Source organism: Mirounga angustirostris, unplaced genomic scaffold (assembly GCF_029215605.1).
Source record: "Mirounga angustirostris isolate CCGP_5_RB_7025 unplaced genomic scaffold, mMirAng1.0.hap1 SCAF_7, whole genome shotgun sequence".
NCBI lineage: Eukaryota > Metazoa > Chordata > Mammalia > Carnivora > Phocidae > Mirounga > Mirounga angustirostris.
In genome coordinates this window covers 30,634,204-30,640,203 of record NW_026991715.1, presented here as the reverse complement: position 1 = coordinate 30,640,203, position 6,000 = coordinate 30,634,204, and positions in this window count along the sequence as shown.

The window sequence follows — 6,000 nt, the reverse complement described above, 5'->3', positions numbered from 1 at the left end:
CACCTTGTGCTGTCAAAATCCCAAGGTTTGCTTCCAGTTTCATAAGCTGACGTGCACGTGAGCCCCGGTGTACCACCATAATGCCCAATTTCAAATATTTCTGTTCATCAGAGCAGCTACATTGACTGACTATAGAAATGTATAAATGAATGGTAAAACACAAAATCAATCTGTATTAATAAAAAGCTTAATCTGTTTTAAAATGTGTGAAATCTTGTTTGGAAATGGGTCCCACTGCTGACAACAAAACAAAACAAAAGCTTGAAAAAGACTGCTTCCCATCATGCATCTGGTAATTAATCCTTAATGTCCTAAAGAATCTTTGGCATTGTTTTCTTGCATTTTCAGTATTTAAAGACCATGTATTAATTATTAATTGTAGTGAACTTTTTTAAATGTTCTGTAAACTGGGTTGTTCCATGAGCAGCAGGGAGCTGAAGCTGGGGGTGGTGTCATTCTGACAGAGAAGTTCCGGCTCATCTTGCCTCTCTCTAATTTGAGGAACTGGACCTGTTCACTTCAGAGCATGCACAGAAGATGGGAAAGATGCTGACATTATTTTCTAAGCTTTTACAGAGATAATGCCATCTGCTGTGCTCCCCTAATCCATCCTAACAGTGATAAAAATCAGTAATCCGAAAGGGGTCACTGATGTTTCACCTCCCCTGGCTGAGCTAATTCTTCTTAATCAAACTGGTGTTCCAGACCTCCTTCTCCTAAGGAGCCTGCAGTCTGTTGCTGGGTTTGCAGAGTCCCATTTGAAGACTGTTAGGGGTTGTGGGCCATCCAGAGTTCTTTCCATGGCAGAGATCAAGCACCACAGGTTGCCATGATGTATAACCAAGTATGTTTCAAATCACTTAACACCAGAAATACTTTAAATAAGTTAAAATACTAGAAGGCAATTTAGCATGGACAATAAGCACATCCTAGAATTTGATTTTTACTTCTGGTTTCTACACTGATTGGCTGCGTGACCTTGGGAATAGCTCTAACCTTTCTGAGCTTCAGTTCCCTCATTTTTTAAAGAAAAAAATACCTGCCTCTCACACATTTTGAGGATTAAATAGAACAATACACGTAAAATGTTCAGAGAGCATCTGGCACTCAACAACTGTTAGCTATTATTTTTAATGAGTGAAGTTTATAAATTATTTGCTTTTCTAAAGTTAAATTCACAAGGCATCTCTTTCATTGACTCACATTCTGAAATGCTTTCTCGAATGACAGGGAAAGGCTGGAAGTGTAGTCAGGCTGTGGGAAACTGCTCATCATCTCAGGAATACCAAACAGCTCCTTGTACACATAAAAACATCACTCGTCATGTGTTGGGGTGGGGGAGGCTGAGACATGATCCTTGGGGTACAGCCAGAAGCATTTTTTTGGAAGTGGAATTCTCAAGGCTCAGTAGTGATTTTTCTTTCTTTTTAAAGTGTAAGAACTCAGAGATCATGTCTAAAACCCAAAGACATCCAGATGCTCAGCAGTAAGAAGACATAGCTTTAGAGGGACAGAGATATGGGTTCTTAGCCTAGCTTAACCACAAATTGCATTGACCATGGACAAGCTACTTAAATTCTATCAGTCTCATTTTTCTTTTCTGTAAAATGGAACAGGTAAAACATATCTTTGTGAATTGTTATAAAGATTAAGTCAAAATACATAAAGCGCCTAAGCTGGATTTTTTTTTCCTGTGTGACATTAAGCAAGATAACCGCTGAACATCAATCTCCTCACAGATACGAGGATGAAAATAATCTCTCAGGGTTGTTTGTTTTATACTATTATTACCTCATAACTGACATGATAAACTCTATTGCAAGTGCACAATCTCATAAATTTTGACATATGTGTACACCCACAAAACCACTACCACAATCAAGATAATGAATATATATCCATCAGCTGCAAAATGCTGCCTCCTATGTCTTTGCAATTCTTCTCTCCTGGCCCTTCCCATTACATCCCAACCTGTGAATTCAGGCAACCAACAGTTGTACAGTATGTGCTCTATTTTTGTGTAACATTTTTCACTCAGTATAATTATTTTGAGAGTCATAATAGTGTGTATCCATAGCTCATTATTTTTACTGTAAGTGACATTCCATTGGCTGGATATAACACAGGTTTATCCTTTTGCTACTGATAGACATTTGGGTTGTTTCTGGCTTGAGACTATTCCAAATAAAGCTGGGTTGAACATCTATAAATAAGTCTCTGATACTTTGCAGGTAAATTCCACTCCTAAGAGAAGAATGGCTGGGTCATAGGGTATAGATAATGTTTGACTTTTGAAGAAACTAAAAAACTGTTTTCCAGAGTGCTCATGCCATTTCCCATGTCTACTAGCAGTGTATGAAAGTTCCAGTTTCTCCACATCCTCACCAACATCTGATACGCTCAATCCATTTAACATTAGCTATTATAATCAGTGTGTAGTATTATCTCATTGTGATCTTCACTTGCATTTCTCTAATGATTAATTACGTTGATCAGTTTTTCAAGTGCCTATTTGCTGTATTCTTCATTGGAGTCCATAATTAAATCTTTTGCCCATGTTTTTATTGGGCTGTTTTCTTATTTTTGAGGTTTCAGAGTTATCTTTATTTTTTTTTTATTATTATTTATTTGAGAGAGAGAGAATGAGAGACAGAGAGCATGAGAGGGAAGAGGATCAGAGGGAGAAGCAGATCCCCCGCCGAGCAGGGAGCCCGATGTGGGACTCAATCCCGGGACTCCAGGATCATGACCTGAGCTGAAGGCAGTCGCTTAACCAACTGAGCCACCCAGGCGCCCCCTCAGAGTTATCTTTATATTCTGGATACAAGCCCTCATTAGATACAGGTTTTCCAAATAAATATTTTCAGATTCTGCGTTGTCCTTTCATTATCCTACAGTGCTTTTCAAAGAGAAGTTTTTACTTTGATGAAGTCCAACTTACCAATTTTTTGTCTTTTATGGATCACGCTTTTGGTGTCATATATGAGACATGCTGGCTTAATCCAAATCTACAAATGCGTCCTTCTATATTCTCCTTGAAACTTTACAGGTTTAGGTTTTACATTTAAGATTATGGTCCATTTTGAATTAATTTTTGAGTATCTGTGAGGTAGGATCAAAGCCCTTTTGTTTGCTTGATTGGTATGTTTTGTTTTGCATTTGAATGTCCAATTGTTCCAGCACGATTTTTTTAAAAAAAGAGTACTATTTCTCCACTTGATTGTCTTTGTGTTTTTGTCAAAGATCAGTTCTCCATATACCTCTGGGTCTACTTTTGGATTCTCTATTACATTCCATTTTTCTATTTGTCCATCTTTGCCATGATTCCAAATGGTATTAATTATAGCAGTTTTGTAAGAAGTCTTAAAATTAGTAATGTTAGTTCACCAATTTTGTTCTTTTTCAAAGTTGTTTTGGTTATTTTATGTCCTTTGAATTTCCATTAGGATTTTAGATTCAGTTTGTCAATATCTTTAAGAAAAAAAGAAAGCCTCCTAGGATTTTTATTGGGATTGAAACTATGAAATAATTTGGGAGATTTGTCATTCATCAACAATATCTGATGACCAGTAATACTATCTTAACAGTGTTGAGTTGTCTAACCCATAAATACAGTTTCTCTCTCCACTTCTTAAGTCTTCTTTAATTTCTCTTGGAGTACGGACCTTCTACTTCTTTTGTCAGACTTCTCCCTAAGTATTTTACATTTTTGGTACCATTGTAAGTTGTATTTTTTATTTCAATTTCCAACTGTTTTCTGCTAGTACAGAAATATAATTGCTTTTTATACTGACCTTGTATTTGCAATCTTGTTAAGCTCACTTGTTAGTTCTACTAACTTTTTCATATATTCCAATGCATGTTCTACAAAGAATGTGAATAAAAACAGCTTTGTCTTTGTTTCCAATATGGATGCCTTTTATTTCTTTTCCTTGCCTCTTTGCACTGGCTAGAACATCCAAGTTGAAAAGACTTGGTAACAGCAGACATTCTTGTCTTGTTCCTATTATCAAAGGGAAGGCTTTCAGTCTGTCACTGTTAAGTATTTGTCTTCCATAGGGTTTTGTACATATCTGTTCAGTCGAGGAGGTTGTATTCTGTTGCTGCTTTGATGAAAGTTCTTATCAGGATCGGACTTTGAATTGTGTCAGATGCTTTTGCTCATATATTGAGTTGATCATATGGCTTTTTGGTTTTAATTGTTAATATGATGAATTACATTGATTGATTTTTTTAGCATTAAACCAACTTTGAATTCCTAGGATAAAACTTGGTCTCTTTTTCAAGTTGAATACAACTTGCTAAACTTTTGTTTAAAATGCTTATATGTATATTCACAAGGGATACTCATCTGTCGTTTTCTTTTCTTGTAATGACTTTCTCTGGTTTTGCTAACAGGTGAATGCCGCCTCATAGAACTAGATGGGAAGTGTTCCTTTCTTTTCAGTTTCTGAAAGAATTTATTTGAGATTAGTAAAACTTTCTTCCTTGAATGTTTGGCAGATATCACCAGAAAGCCATCTGAGCACTGACTTTTCTTTATGGGAAGTTTTCTTAAGATTCAGTATCTTGGGTAGTATTATTGAAGTTTATCTGTTTCTTACTGAATGAATGTTGGTAAATTTGAGTCTTTTGCAGAAATGTCCATTTCACCTAAGTCATCAGATTTATAGGCATAAAGTGCTTAATAATATTCCTATAGCATCCTTTTCACCTGATTCCTGCAGAATCTGCAGCAATGTCATTCCTCTCATTCCTGATATGTGTATTCTCTTCTTCGCCCCTGATTAGTCTGGCTACAGGTTTAATTTTACTGATCTTCTAAAATCCATGCTTTTTATTTCATTTTTATTTTTCTCTATTTTTTTGTTTTGTCTTTCAGTGATTTCTGCTTTCAACATCTTATTTCCTTTCTTCTCCTTACTTTGATTTAGTTTGCTCTTATTTTCTGTTTTTTAAGGCGATAGCGGACATTGATTTGTAAGTTTTCTTTTTTCTAATATAGGTGTTTAGTGCTATAAATAGCACCAACTACAATACTATTTAGCAGCATCCCACAAATTCTCACATTATTCTTTTATTTTAACTAATTTTAAAATACTTTCTAATTTCTCTTTTGATTTATTCCTTGATCCACATATTATTTCAAAGTATGTTATTTAGCTTTCAAACATTTGTGGATTTTCCAGAGATCATTCTGTTATTGATTTTTAATTTAACTCTATTATGGTCAGACACCATATTGTTATCCTCCTAATTTATCAAGACATCTTTTATGGCCCAGTAGTCTATGTAGGTAATTTTTTTTTTTTTTTTTTGAGAGAAAGAGAGAGAGAGAGAGCCCGAGCTCATGGGGGACGGGCAAAGGGAGAGGGAGAGAAAGAGTCCTAAGCGGACTCCACCTCAGCATGAAGCCTGACGCAGGGCTCGATCCCACAACCCCAAGACCATGACCTAAGCAGAAGCCAAGAGTCAGACACCCAACTGACTGAGCTACCCAGGTGCCCCACATATTAGTAAGTGTTCTGTGTACACCTGAAAATAATGTGTTCTATCAATGTTGACAAAGCTCTATAAATGCCAATCAAGTTAGGTTGGTTGATACTATTGCTCAAGACCACTATGTCTTTGATGAATTTTTGCCTGCATGTTTGAGTGGGGGTATTAAAATCTGACTATAATTATGCTTTTGTTTATTCTTGCAGTTCTGTCAGTTTTTGCTTCATGTATTTTGAAGCTCTATAAACGTTTAGGACTGCTACGTCCTCTTGATGTATCGACCTATTTATCATTATGAAATTACCTTCTTTATCCTTGATAATTTCTTTGTTTTAAAATGTATTTTGTGTGACTGGCTGTTCTCGCTGATCTTCTGGGGAGGGGCCTGTTGCCGTGGTTTCCAAATGTCTCTGCCGGAGGCGGAATTGCCCCGCCCTTGCCCCCTCCCGGCTACATAATCTGCTCGGGTTTGCTCTCCGGGGCTTTTGTTCCCTGCGAGCT